Raw genomic sequence first — 16481 nt, 5'->3', positions numbered from 1 at the left:
CTTGGAATGTGTTGGAAATTGTCATTGGATTATAACATTTTGTGATAAATTCTAATGCTTTTGTGCACTTTATGTATTTTCAGGCAAATTGTGGCTCGTGGATTGCTGGATGTGCTCCGGGAGTTCAGCGCTAATGAAAATGACTTCATCAGTGTCATGGAAACGGTTGCCAGGATGTCTGAGGATGGAGGTTTGTATGACTTAAACCTTTATTTGACTTGTGAGTTTGAATGGTGGAACTCTGGGTAATGTCATAAATGTAATGCGATGTTACAGAACTGACAGTGCGAGCAGAGCTAATGGAACAGGTGCCAAACATTGCCATGTTCCTCCATGAAAATCGGCCCAATTTCCCAGAAGCTTTCTCACGGTACCTGGTTCCCATTGTGGTCCGCTATCTCACAGATCCTAACAATCAGGTGAGTTGTATTCAGCAAAAATATTTGTTCTGTTAGATGCTCTTCCTAATGGATGAAATAATTACAGAAATATTGTCATTTATTTAATTTATCAGTATTGTTGTCATCTTTATTGTTTTATTTGTATAATGTTTATTTAAATTATGTTTGTAAAATATATATTGAATATATAATATAGTATATACTAATATAAAATGCACTACCTGACAAAAGGCTTGTTACCTATCCAAGTTTTAGGAATAACAAATAATAACTTGACTTCTAGTTGTTCATTTGGTATCAGAAGTGGCTTAAATGAAAGGCAAATGTCTCTAGATTACGCTTATTTTACCAAATTAAAATATGATTATGGCTTGAGATATATATATATATATATATATATATATATATATATATATATATATATATCTATATATATATATATATATATATATATATATATATATATATATATTAATAATAAAATAAAATAATTTTTATTTTATTTTTATTATTTAATTTGGACAGTAAGGTCTGACTTTGCTTAGACAATAGTCTTGTCACTTATTAGAAAAAATGTACAGCATAGAATATAAAGTCATGCTGCAGTGGAAACAGAATTAATATTGTGTATGGCTCCCATTAGCATATGGTCTGCGTCCATACATCTCTGCAATGACTCAAATAACTTATTAATAAAGTCTTCTGGAATGGCAAAGAAAGCGTTCTTGCAGGACTCTCAGAGTTCATCAAGATTCTTTGGATTCATCTTCAATGCCTCCATCTTACCCCAGACATGCTCAATAATGTTCAGATATGGTGACTGGGCTGGCCAATCCTGGTGCACCTTGACCTTCTTTGCTTTCAGGAACTTTGATGTGGAGGCTGAAGTATGAGAAGGAGCGCTATCCTGCTGAAGAATTGCCCTCTTCTGTGGTTTGTAGTGTAATGGGCAGCACAAATGTCTTGATACCTCAGGCTGTTGATGTTGCCATCCACTCTGCAGATCTCTTGCACGCCCCCATACTGAATATAACCCCAAACCATGATTTTTCCTTCTCCAAATTTGACTCATTTCCTTTGATAATATTGAGTCCATGCGGGTTCCAATAGGTCTTCTGCAGTATTTGTGATGATTGAGATGCAGTTCAACAGATGATTCATCAGAAAATCTACCTTCTGCCACTTTCCAAATGATCAACTAGAAGTCAAGTTATTATTTGTTGCTCTTACAACTGTGATCGACGACAAGACTTTTGTCAGGGAGTGTAGTCAATGCTGTTGACATGGCAATAAACATCAATAAATAAAATACATAATAAAATAATAAATATATATATATATATATATATATATATATATATATATATATATATATATATATATATATATATATATATATATATATATATATATTATGTGTGTATATATATATATCTATATATATATATATATATCTATATATATATATATATATGTATATATTTATATATATATTTATATTTTTTAAAGTAATTATTTGCCTTTTCTAATTCAAGAATTCTTAAACTTTAGTTTTTTTTTACTTTATTTATAAAAGTATGAAAACATTACACCAAATATAAATATATATATATATATATATATATATATATATATATATATATATATATATATATATATATATATATATATATATATATATATATATATGGTAACAAAATTATCTCTGTGTTATTATCTTATACCATATCGAACATGCACCAAAACACTAGCAAACCAACATAAAATACAGAGACATTGCTAACATATCCATCTAAGGAAGGGGCCCCATATTTTATCATACATATTCTGTTTGCCAAATCTAGAGAAATGAAACCTTTCCAGCTTGAGTGCAGAAACCATTTCAGCTAACCATTTAAAAAAAAAAACTTGGTGGTGTCGTGGATTTTTACTCCATCAGAATCACTTTCTTGGCCAGCACCATGCCAAACATAAGGGAGAGTTGTTTAGGCCAAGTTAGCCTGGTCCGAACATCCAAACAATGCTAATTCCTCATCATAATGTCCATTTCAAAAGCCTCAGAATAAAGTCCGAAGATACTTTTCCAAATTCACATACTCCTGGACATGACCAGAATATATGACCATAGGTCACTCAAAGGAGAGATAGAAGGATGCAGCTTATTAAGTGTGGTTAGTGTTTTTATTGGAAGTGCTTTAAAGAGGAACACTCAAAATGCTGAGAAACTTTTTTTTTTTTTGCTAACATCATACTTTGCTTAATCCTTGACTGTTGACATGCTGAAAACTTTAGGGTTGCATTTCTAAACCTTCCTGCTTTGTAATGATTCTGTACTATCAACAGAGCAAACCTCTTTTGTAATAAAGTAGTACATTTCACAACAATTATCAGATCGCTCAAGCTATGTTCACTTTATGAGTCATAATCTGAAGGCTATGATAATGTTTGTGTATTTATATTTAATCTTCTTATAGATCCTAATACCTAATTGTTAAAATGAGTCAGTTTCGTCTTTGTTTTTCCTTAGGTGCGAAAGACGAGCCAGGCTGCTTTGCTGATACTACTTGAACAGGGTTGATGAGTAAACCAGATATGGAGGGAAAGGTCTGCCCTGTGCTTCTGGAGCTCACTGAACCCAGCAGTGAAGATGACCTGAAGGTCGAGGCTGTTGCGGTGAGATTTTGTGTTTAAGCGATGGATACTTCACCAAAAATGAACATTTGCTGTTAATTTACTCACCCACAGGTCATCCAGGATATAGATGCCTTTCTTTCTTCAGTAGAACATTAGAGAAGATTTTAAGCTGAATCCTTTGTGATTCATATAATGAGATCATCTTTTGAGATCAAAAATAAACACATACAGGCGAGTCCAAATCAATAACCATGGCTCCGGATGACACACTGAGGTCTTGTGAAGCAAAACAATCAGTCCGTGTAAGAAACTGAACATTATTTACAATATTATTATGATCCAGAGCCTGGTCAAACAGTTCTCAATGTAGTCATGTTTCTTTAAAGATGTTTGCGCTTGGGTGCACGCTTGATGTGAGCTCAGGTGACTCATTTTGTTAATAGATATTTGTGATTGTGTCATTAGCCCTTGTGCATTCGTCTTTAAAGCGACAGGACTACAATCTGACTGCATTTGCACCAAGAACTGTTTGACTAAGTTGATAATATTCAATTTCTTACACGGACCGATCCTTTGGCTCAGACCTCAGTGTGTCATCAGGAGCCATGGCTATTGATTTGGACTTGTTTGTTTGTGAGATTTTTAACCTCAAAAGACTGTCCCCATTGACTGCCATTATAAATCAACAAGAAACATCGATTCAGATAAAAAAGTCGTAATGTTCTACTAAAAAAAGAATAGCACCTACATCTTGGATGACCTGTGGATGAGTAAATTAAGAGGAAAGTTTATTTTTGGGGGAAGTATCCTTTTTAAAAGAGAGCATTGCTTTCGTTAGACTTAAATCTTCATATATTTCCTGTCGTACCTTTAATCTAGTTGGGATGAAGCGGATATCTGCATGCATTCTCCAGGCTACTGTGCTAATTGTTTTTGTATGGTTGAGTTTAAACTCTTCTTGTTTTGATGCTTTGGTGCAGATCATGTGCAAGCTGGTGACCATGTTGACTAAAGACACAGTGGAACATCTTTTACTGCTGCGCTTTTGTGATCTGTGCAGTGACACCAGACTATTTCAGATCCGCAAGGTAATGATGCTCTCACATGATCCAACCTGCTCATTATCAGGTACCCCCAACCTGAATTCACCCAGTCGGACATGTTCCTGGATTAACATCTACGTTGATCCTGGGACAACATTCCAATCACAATTAAGTTTTAAGAGTTTAGGCCTACGGTTAGGTTTATGCACTTCTACAGGATTGTTATCCAACTATTATTCCCCCTTTGATTTTGGGGAAATAATTGACAGTTATGGTTGGGCTTAGGGGTAGGGGAATGGTATGGATTACATTTTCATACAAAAAGCGATGTTGCTGGATCAACATGGATGTTAATCCAGGATCGCATCATACTTGGGGAAAATCATGACGCACTATGAGGTACAATGTGTAAAGTAAATTGTAATTTATTGTTTTAAAGTAGAGGGATATGCTGATCAAAGTGAAGTTTAGTTAGGTGCGTTTTGTAATGTTAAATGTTAATGGCATTTTGTGTCAGTGTCGTACACACCAAAATCCCCTTGTAATCAAAATTAAGTACAAAATTGCTTTAAAACTTGCTGTATTTTATGAGTTGTAGTTTATAATTTGTTTATTATACAATTGTTTGTGAATTCTTTTTTCATTCTATTAAATGTTATACACTCACCAGGGCTGATTACAGTAAAAACTGTGATATTGTGCAATATTACAATTTAAAAATATAAATTTTTATTGATCTTAAAATGCAATTAATTCAGCTGCTAAGGACACTTTGGAATAAGTGGTGAACAAATGCCAAATTCCTCCTTCAGAGATGACACCTTTTATCAATGATTACATTATAAATAAGTGGCCAGAGGAGTGGCATGTATTGAAATAATAAACTGTATGAAATCCAACCTGACATCTCAAACAGAATTTTAAGACTAGATGTGATCAAGTGATTTTTACCAGATGTCGTATTGGGCATACAAGAATAACCCAAATGTGAAGCCCCCACTCAATGTTTGTACTACACCGATTCCTTTTACAGTAAAACACATTTTCTGGACTGTCCTGGTTTTAATGATTCCAGTAGACTTTTATATGAAATGAAACTCTCTTAAGGATATTATTAGCAAAGTGACACCATGGCAAAAGCATCTTATTTAATTTTATATTTAATTGTATATTTTGTTATTGAAATGTTCTTGCCATGAAATAGCCTTGGTTGCTGACATGGTATTAAATAAAAAATATATTGCATCACAATACACTTAATTACTGCAAAGCTGATTTATTTTTTTTTTTAGTGTAGTCCAGTTTTAGTGTCACATGAACCTTTTAGTATGCTGATTAAGAAACATTGTAATTTTAAAACCGCTGCCTGTTTTTTCTGGTTCTTTGATGAGTAAAAAGTTGAAAAGCGTAACATTTTGTTTGAGATAGAACTCTTTAGAGACTCTACACAGTAGCTCACAGTATGCTTATGACGATGAGAATTTCCCCACCGGTTAATCGACATGTGACAACACCGGTAATACCGGTATCATCGTGGGGTTGGGGGTTTCCTCTTTTTTTTCTGCTATTAAATAGCTTTTAAATGCGTGCGTATAATACTTTTACATTCAGTTTTGCGGGAATTGCAACACGCGCTGCATAAGAGCGCTGTACACATACACTGACTGGCAAGATGACAAGTGCTGAACAAACTCCACAGGACCAGTTTTATTTGTTGTCGATTTGCGTGTTGTTCCTTTTTAAAATACATTTTATATGTAAAATCTCTCAAGTTAATATTGGCTATCTGATAACATAATCTCCTTCAGAGATATTGGAGTTCAATATTGTGGGGCGCAGTATGACTATTGACCAACACCTCCCTGTAAGTTTACACACTGCATAGACTATAGGCCCTCTGGTGTGTTATGAATTGCATGTTTAAATGATAGCGAGGCATACTACATTTAGTTTTTATTGTAAAATATATATTATAACCCAGTACACAGTAAAATAATATTTTTTGAATGGCTTGCCTATTGGCGGCATATATAACCGTTAAGCTTAAATAGGCCAAGCTTATTTTTATTAATATTAAAACACATTGATACAGACTAGCCACCCTTTTGATTTTATTCGTTTCTGTATATTTTTTTATCAAACGAAAAATGCAGTGAATTGTTTATTTTGGTTTTCATTTTATTAGAATTAATATAATTATTAGGCGACACTACTTCTACATAATATTGGCTCTGATTCCGTTTTACAGATATCCAAGAGATAGGCTTTTTGGCTCAAAGACATTTATGCCTGTTATTTTCAGTGCTGTATTTTGACAGATTTCGCAAAGGCTTCAGCTATTCTACCCGTCAGTTGGTACCAGCCTCAGTTTTGCGACTTGACTTTGGTGGCATCTGTATCAATGTCTGGATGAGAGAGAGAGAGAGAGAGATGAGGTCAGACCTCAGATTCGATGTGTGGCTACACGTCACAGTTACTTTATTGCAATTTTTTAAATATTGGCTCATCTAAATGAACTTTTTATTTGATTAAAAGCAGAAATATTGCCAGACAGACGAAGCAACGGTTTTTTGAACAGAGCGGCTTCAGTGATAAAAGACGCACACACACTCACAGGATACACTATTCAGGCCTATGCATTATTGATTTTTTTAACATAAAACGCATAATAATCAAGTGCAAAAAAGAACAGCTGAACTTCGGTGATCACTGTGGTTGCCGTGATGGTTGCTTTTTTTTTTCTCTGCAGTTGGCTATTAATGGCGCGGCATTGCTCTAAATCACTCGTTTTTAATAAAAATTAAGATTATTATTATTAAACATGTGAGATGATGGTCGCGTGACTTAAAATGAGAGTATGCGTTTGAGTATTTATGGCTATTGATCTCATCTACCCGCGACCCACCCATTGTTAAACATCAAGTAGGTGCGTTGAAGGTGCGTGTATAAATTAGTTTTTTTTTCCTCCAGATGCTGCCACCTTTGTCAGGCAAAGTTTGCAGATTGCCTCATTAACGTTTTCAGCTTCTCTTTTTGCATTTGGTTTAATCCCAAAATATTGCCAAGGGGCGCTTGCGTTTTGACACCAAATGGTCCGCCATTCTCTTTCTGTAAATTCGACTCGTTCTCCTCACCTGATAAATGAATTATGACGCATTGTAGCTATGTTCAGATTATATTTATAGTGCATGCTCTCATCTTAAGTAAATTATTTAGAATTATATTTTCCATTTAATTCAAATAAGTATTTAATAAAAAAACGAATACTTAAAACAAATGTGGGGACGGTGTCACTGTGGAAAAGTGATGTCACCGGTGTTGCGTCTTAACCGGTAACACCGACAACACCGTCTATTGTGGCAAGGCTAGTTCACAGACTTTTCACAGTAGTGTTTCTTACTATGGCACTTTAAAGAAGTATGAAAATATCAAGTTTATGTATTAATAATAAAAACAGGCTATCTCCTTGAAAGTGAGAGAAGGTTTAATTCCTCACGAGGACTTGAAACCCACAATTAATTTGTACATAAACGAAACATGGCAAAGGGAATGGGACAACTGCATTAATAACAAATTACATTAAATTAACCCGAAAATAAATGAAAAACACTAAGCAAATTATAATTTTGAGACCAGTCATGATCAAACTGTCTATACTAGATGTCGAATTGAACATTATAGGTTGACTCATTTGTATTTACTCAATAACGAAGACCCACCTAAATGTAATTACTGCCAGGCTGCTCTTACTATCAAACATATTTTGTTGCAATGTGAAAGTTTGAAAACAATTAGACAGTTTTTATAAGGCGAGTACTTTGATGGATGTTTTTAAAAAGGTACCGCCAGGAAGAATCTTAAATTATTTATCAAAAATTGAACTAAAAAATCATATTTAACTTGGACAAATATATAAATTTAATTAAGTAAAAGTCACACAAAAATATATTATAAGTAACTTTTTATTGTAATACGAATTTGTTTTTATCATGTAATATTTTTACATATATCCATTTTGCCATGAAATAGCCAAAACTTGCTGATGTGGCAATAAATAAATAATAAATGGTAAATAAATGTATAAATAATATTCTATAATTTTAAAGAGTGACAGTACAGTAATTTAAAAGAATTACAATCCTTATTAGTGAAATGGATACAAATGCCTCACAAAATAAGCATGCTGTTTACTGGATACATGTGCATGATTTTGACTTGTTTTTCCAATCAAATAGCTGCAGCAAGAAGACTCGGGCTTACATTGTGTAAAAGCAAGTTGTGAAGAATGTTAATCTTCTTTTGCAGCTCGTGCTGCATTGGCAGCTAGCAATGCTGTTTGTGTTGCAGCAGGCGTCTTTTTACAAAATAACAGAAGACCAAATCTGACCTCATTTCAGATGTCTAAACCATCTATTACACTTTTTTGTGTGTGTGTGTGTGTGTGTGTGTGTTTCTCACCACCAGGTCTGTGCAGCAAACTTCGGTGAGTTTTGTTCTATTGTGGGCCAGGAAGCCACAGAGAAACTATTGGTGAGACTTTTTCTACATGTGGCTTGTGCAGGCTTGTATATATTTAAATGCTGGCTAAGATGTAGTTATATCAAGAGCTGCTTGTACTAAACACACAAAGTCAATTTGCAGATTTTATGGCTTTTTTTTTCTTTACATGACATGCAACTGTTTTAACCAGGCCTCTCTTTTTGTCCTCACCTCAGATGCCAAAGTTTTTTGACCTTTGCTCAGACAGTCTGTGGGGTATTCGGAAGGCCTGTGCAGATTGTTTCATGGTTGTTTCAAACTGCACTTCTGCAGAGGTGCGACGCACGAAATTGTCCCCCTTGTTCATCAACCTCATTAGTGATCAGTCACGCTGGGTAAGTGCAAAAGCAGCACACATTAACACTGTGCTCTTACATGCCGTGACTCAGCATGTAATTTATGTACTCACTGAAGGCAAACATGGGTAGCATACAGCAATGTGGAGTTAGATTTATGACTTCTGCCTGTGTTTGACCAGCTGTATTACATTTTAGGAATTATACTTATATTTTTTTTTGATAAATGAAAGCAACATCTGCTTATGTTCTTTTTTTATTTTGTATTTATTCATTTGTTTCAGGTACGCCAGGCTGCATTTCATTCTCTGGGTCGTTTCATTTCAACATTTGCCAACCCTTCCATCACAGGATTACATTTCTGTGAGGATGGGACACTCCGTGAGATACCGAAAACCTTCTCAGAGAGGTAAATTGCAAAGCATTCATAGAAAAAGCTTGTGATTTTTATTTATTTATTTTTATTATAGATTTTTTTTTAACCGATCCGATCTCGATACCAGAATTCTGAGTATCGACCGATACAGATCCAATCCCGATACTGTGCCGTTTTTTTTTGTTGTTGTTTTTTTAAGCATAATACAGTTTCTATAGTTCTGGTGTAAACTCAAATAATATATCTTCTTTAGTAAAAATAACAAACCTATAGGCCTACTGTTTATGACACAATCTAACTAAAGACGTATGATGCTGCTGTAAACTAGGCTACATTATCTCTCTTTTTTGTTAGGTTTGTTTGAATAACTGTGAACAAAAAGTAGACAAAGACTGCTGAAAAGAATGTGGCAATCCTCCTCCAAACTAACTCTGTTGCAGTTTAAAGAATGAATGAAATATGAATGTGATCGACACAAAGCAAAACAGAACATGATTTCACAGTTATTTAAAAGACCGAATGCTTACAAATATTTGTTCTTTCCTGTTTGTGTCGCAAAGTTGCCCATTGAAGTTAAAATAGGCATTGTGATCACATCTCCTAGCAGCACATTTTTATTTTGTGTGTGATTAAGTAGTTCCTGCCACTGTTTTGACTCCTTTAGATGCTTTATAGGCTCTTCTTGAGTTCCCGACTGATAAAAATACCATTAGCCGCGTTTACACTATCGTGCCTAAAGCGAGCGAGCCAGGGCCAGTCGTGTTTCCACTGTCACTTCCGGGGCCTGATCAAGTCTGGTAAAGATGGCATGCAGCCATTACAATAGTTTTCCTATCACACATGAGCACGTGTGCCAAAAAATAAATAAATAAGGGAAAGAAAAACAAATAGCTGGTCAGTTTAAGATTCCATCATCTTGTAGGCGTAGGCTAGGGGTATTTTTGCTTATGATTGCCTTTGTTTCCCTTTTAATGTAAGGCTGTTGCATAAAATTATAAAATAGTTTTATTTTATAAGTGATATTTCTTTGCTGTGTCCTCCTTAATGTTTCAATAACGTATAATAATATTTACACCATATTAAAGACACAGCAGCCAGTAAAGGTTGTCAAGAGTTTTTGTCAAGTTTAGAGAGAGAGAGAGCTTGACAGCTCGACAGCTCTGTTGATGCCGCGAGCGGCTTGGATTCTTTCTTTATTTTGGAGATAATACAAAATATAAATACAACAGAAAGGCAAAAAATTTCACAAATTACGTGTCCACTTTTGTAGGTTCAATACAATAGTGTCATATCTGGATAAAATAGCCTAAGCTATATTGACATTTTTTAAAAAATTACAAATTTCAGATATTAGAAAATCACATTAAATAAATAAACCAATATAAAACAAACAAAAGCTAAAACAATGTAGGTAAATACAATACAAATAAATTAAACTGTTTCAAGCCATTTTAAAGTTTAAACCTCATTTTACAAAGGCCTATCTGAAAAAAAGAGATTTTAGATATTTTCTAACACAACAATAAACAACGGAGGAGTTTTGAAATATTATTTAAAAAGTATTTGAATACGGTGATATTAATCAAATCGTGCAAACAGAGCATTTTTCTGGGTGAGTGTAACCATATTTTCTGTCATCCAGTCCTGCGCAGCACCGCTTTTTCAAATGGATTGGGGAAAACTACAAGTAAAAATGTGTTATGTCCTCAAACAAGTGTTTCTGTTTTTATGTGATGTGGCAAAATTAAAAAAGGAAATTTTAAATACATGTAGAGCTTTATTAGTGGATAGCTGCTGAGCGCAACGAAATATAGGCTATAGCCTATATTTTATTACTTGCTCTTATGTCCTGAAACACTTAATGGTTTCCTTTACTTAAGATATCCAAATAATATGCAACATCCTTAAATTATTCTCTTAAATAGAGGGGAATTACCTATTGAGTGTCATGCAGCCTATGGATAAATTTACGTTTTAGGTCTCTCCGGAGCATTTAGGCAGAATGTTTGATGACGTCTATCAAAACGAGGAGGATATAAAATTTCTGTGGTTTTATATTATGGATGGTGTGCTGGGTCATCCCTCCGTTAGTGGTGAGACCACTCGATGTGTGACGCCAACAGTCAGTCGGCGAGTAAACAAACATAACGAATAAAAATACATAGGCCTTTGTGTATAGACATATAATGTACTGCTGTACAGTAGCGTAGTGTCATTTGTTTGTTTCGGTTGTCTTCATTTTAATCATTTCGTGATAATCATTGGCACGGCCCAGCCCGATAAAAGCCCTTGCTCTCAGTGGCCCGATAGTGGAAATGCGGCTCTTGTGTGTTCAGTTTTTTTTCTATCTGTAGGTTCAGTCTTAAATTATCCTGTGAATGGTAAGTGAACAAAGAATAAATCTATTTATTCGCTTCCTGATCAAGACTAAATGAACCAAGAAAACCAAACCAGAGTTGTGAACACACTCTGAGTTACTTTAAATATGGATCTACACTATCATACTTTTATTTTAATGATTTTTTTAGATTTACATTCTATTTCAGATAAAGTTCACAATTTTATGCAGCAAAGCTGTCTTCAACACTGATAATACTAAAGATTGCAGTATTAATTCAGAAAATTTAATGTAGGTATATATTACCTATACTTTTTCTAAAAGAAATTGTTTTAATAAATGTTTTAAATCAAAAGTCTCAGTGGTCTTTTTTTTTTTTAAGTTTAACTTTTGAGCAGTAATGGGGTTACTATTATGTTAAAAATCCCAAAACATCTTTACAAAACGAAATTAATAACTCCGTTAACTCAGAATGAACCCCTCCTGTCTTTGCAGTCATGGAATGGAAGTGACCAACAGCAACTCCAGTAACAGCCGCAACGCCTCCATCATCGGTTCTCCAAACACTCTCATTCAACCCCGTTCAGAATCGCTTCAGTTCATTTCAGACACAAATATTTCACCGTCACATCCTCCAGAAGCCCAATCTCAAGAAAACACCACCAGCCGGAGCCTGCATGAACGCTCGGCCCCTTTATCCCACCAGCAACTGGACGACAACACAATGTTCAACTCCTTCAACTTCTGGAGACCTCAGCTACCTGACATCACCCAAGACCTGCAGCTGCTACAAGGACAGGAAAGAGATGCGATAATCGTGAAAAAAGATCAGACCACGAGGGAAGCGGAAGCTGTGGGGAAAGAAATCGCACCAAGTTTGGACGCACAAGGCCCAGCCACCAGCTCGCAGATCCAGAAGGTTCTGGACTGTCTTCAACCTCATCTAGATGATCCAGACGTGCAAGGTGAGTTTCAAAAAGAGCTCATGTTATTTTACTTGTTTCTAGTTGAGGACAATATTCAAAAATATGTAATTTAACAGGTTTTAGTGAAATTTTCTGATTTATTTATTTATTTATTTTTTATTTTTTTATTTTTAGTGACATGTCCTAGTCCTACCCTAAAATGTGGATTGTTGACATACATTGATGGTTCATTATCATATATGGTCAAAGTGCACACCCTTACTTCTCTCCAAGTCAGTAGTTATTCATTTCCCAATATGTTTTCCACTTGCAGCTCAAGTGAAGGTGTTGTCAGCTGCTTTGAAGGCTGCTCAGCTGGAGAGTCAGACTGAAGACGCTGATGATTCTATGTCAGAGAGTAATGGCTCCACGGGCTCCCCGACGTCGGAGGAGCTCAGTGCCATGAGTGAACTCTCGCTGACAGACGCTCAGATCTCAGACTCGCCCTCCACTTCACCTGTGCTGGTCGACGACTCTGAACACAGCAGCGAGGTGAGAGAACAGCTTTCTTTCTTTCTTATTGTTAAAATGTGCAAGTATTATAGCTTTGGGAATTGATTGCATATACTTAGGAGTTCCAGGTTGATACAGTTTGAATATATATGTTTAAATGATTTTGGTAGTGTGTTTTGCTGTAATGTTAATTTGTTAAATGTCATTTTCTTTAAAAGTGAATTTCATGAGCATGTCATTGACTGCGTTTACATAGACATCAGTTTTGTTTTTTAATAAGACAATAATATGATTAAGGTGTTTATGAGTTGCTTTTTGAATGTTCCTTTCATGATCCCGTTTTACATGTTATAGCACTTAATTTAATTAACGTTATTCCCCACGCTATCCACATTTCCTCTGGAGTTTCACATAATTTCGGGTGTTTCATTTTTAATTTGTTGACTACCTGCAGTTTGGCACTTTCATTTCATTTCATTTTTACCACCCTTTGACAAACTGAGGTATTGGATGCGAGTATGAAGTAAAGACTGGTGGAAGAGTGTTGTTTTAATGGAGTTTGATATCGCAGACCAAATGGGAAAAAGAAAGCATTTTGTGATGTTTGTGTCTGTGCTCCTTTACTGACTCTGTTGGTGCAGAGAATAGTGTCAAACAACCATGTGTGGATGGATTATCCTGTCGCAAAACGCGGCAAAAACTCCTACATGACGATATTAGTTTGATTACGGTGTTTACTTGTCATTACTGCACTTCAATAATGCCACTAAAATCGGCATACTCCACATTAGGCATGGGCCAGTATAAGATTCTGATGGCATGATAAACTTGGAGAAAAATATCATGGTATCACTGTATTGTGATTTCTGATCTAAAATAAGTCATTTTAAAATGTCTGGGACTTTTTTCCCATTAAACACAAAATATTTTATTTTAAGAAACATTTAAAATATTTTGGCTTTTTATTTTAAACCTGTCAGGCTAAACAATTTAAATAAATCTGAAAGTTTTCATTAGTTTCAAAAACACAGATTTTTAACAACACAAAGGCATTTTTGGATAGCTTTCTTTTCTTTGGATATAAAGTAAAGCCACTGCACTGTTCATGTCTATAGCATTGTTTTTTTTTTAACAAATCCTGAATCTTGACCTGTAGCTTTTGATTTGAAGGGTCATTTTGCTCTAGATACTGTTGATCTAAAAAAAAACTAATGAAATGGTCGTAAAACAAAAAACACATTTAAAAAAAAACATATACTTTACATACAGTAGAAGCCAAAATTATTAGCCCCTTTCAATTATTAACAACAGTTAATTTTTTCCCCCAATTTCTGTTTAACAGAGAGCAGATTTTTTCAACACATTTCTAAACATAATAGTTTTAATAACTGATTTATTTTTACCTTTAACTTTTTTTTTTTACTTTCCCATGATGACAATAAATAATATTTACAAAATATAAACAGTAAATAATATTTGACTAGATATTTTTCAAGACACTTCTATACAGCTTAAAGTGACATTTAAAGGCTTAACTAGGTAAATTAGGTTAACTAGGCAGGTTAGGGTAATTAGGCAAGTTATTTTATAATGATGCTTTGTTCTGTAGACTATCGAAAAAAATATAGCTTAAAGATGCCAATAATTTTCACCTTAAAATATTTTTAAAAAAAATTAAAAACAGCTTTTGTTCTAGCCGGAATAAAACAAATAAGACTTTCTCCAGAAGAAAAAATATTATCAGACATACTGTGTGAAACGTTCTTTGCTCTGTTAAACATAATTTGGGAAATATTTAAAAAAGGAAAAAAAATCAAAGGCGGGCTAATAATTCTGACCTCAACTTTATCCTAGGAACGGTGTAACAGAAAATGTTTATGATTTTTCTAAACCTTGACTTTTTTTTAAACCGCAGTAAACCTTGAAACCGGTTGTCGTCCGATGCCTACTCCACACGTCTTAATCCGATTTCTGTTTAGTTGGATTATGACCTTAATCGGATTAATCAAAAATCGCTGTTTACATGGTAGACTCTTAATCAAAGTAATGTCTTAATCGTATTATAATTGAATTATGGTGTCCATGTAAATGTACTCATTGCTGTAGTATATTCTTTATCAGAAGGCATGTTTGTTTTAGTTACATATGTATAAATTCTGAAACGCATATACAGCACTCAACATAATTAAGTACACCCCATTTTGAAAATGCGTATTTTTGTCCTTTTCTCAGTGAATATAGGTCATTTATTTAGGTGCATTTAAACAAAACAGATTTAATAAACTTAATTATTATTAAAATTACATTTTAGTCACCAACATCTTTAGAAATGGAAAGATAATGCATTTAAATTCATGTGAAATATTGGAAAAACAATTACAATCTACAAAATTTCAACAATGTTTATTATTTTTTGTTTCTCTTGAATTTAGCTTTTTTTTATTTTTTATTTAAATTTAATATTTGTCTATAACACATAAATTTGGGTTTACTGATTTTGGATCGTTATTTTGTTATAAGCTCCAGATTTGGCTTCAGTACTGATTAATCTAATGTATATGCACAATATAATATTGTATAGCTTCCTATCGAAAATACTAATCTAAATGAGGGATTTGTGAGGGGTGTACTTATACCGTCAGTACATCTGATTAAGTTCATTTTAAAGCAGTCCTTGTTGTATTTCTAATATATTTCTTTAATAATGTGTCATGGCAGCTCACCACTCTGCATTTTTATGTAAATCTATTTTTGCAACAAAAACAGTAGAACACGTGTCCGTGGGGTCTTAAAGTAATAAAAGTTGATAAAATCAACTGTAGTGAAATTTAAGGCCTTAAAATGTATTAAAACATTCTTAATGCTATTACCTTTTGCATCAATTTTGATTATGTAAGGTTTAGTTATGTACTAAAGTTTGCCTGAATTTAATTAGCGAATATTGGGATGCTGCGTAGTTTATGAAATCAATAAATCCTGCCAGATTTGACCTGCTTACTGCAGTAACCGAGGAAACATTGTTATTTCTGCTGTTTTATAGGTGCCACCTGCTGGCGTTAGCCTTTTTATTTATGATATGAACAATGTTTTAATTAGGATTAGTTTCTTGCATTCAGAATTTAATGTACTGCAAGTTAAATAGTAAATATACTGCAAGTTAAAATGTTGCCAATGTTACTGGTCTAAACCTAAAGTGCCGATGGGATCTTAAAACCTTTAGAAAGAGAGTTAACCTTGTGTACCGTTCAAATTGACTACCCTTTTATCATGTTCATGGCAGTTTTTGCCCAGTTGACTTCAATTATGAGCACATTTTTTGATTGCATAGCCATGACACTAAATAATCATGCATTCTAGATTGTTGATGGTTTTCCTTGTTGAGAAGTGGTACTGTTTGCCATTTTTACTGGTGATCATCAGTTGGCAACATTAACCC

At 34.1% G+C, this 16481-nt stretch overlaps 1 pseudogene; it reads left to right on the top strand.

The window, feature by feature from the left end:
* LOC130230203 (serine/threonine-protein phosphatase 4 regulatory subunit 1-like) overlaps window positions 1-16481 on the top strand; it is a 32525-nt pseudogene that overhangs the window by 3760 nt on the left and 12284 nt on the right.

The sequence above is a fragment of the Danio aesculapii genome, chromosome 6, assembly GCF_903798145.1.
Source record: "Danio aesculapii chromosome 6, fDanAes4.1, whole genome shotgun sequence".
In the NCBI taxonomy this organism is placed as follows: Eukaryota; Metazoa; Chordata; class Actinopteri; order Cypriniformes; family Danionidae; genus Danio; species Danio aesculapii.
This window is presented reverse-complemented; position numbering and strand designations above follow the sequence as displayed.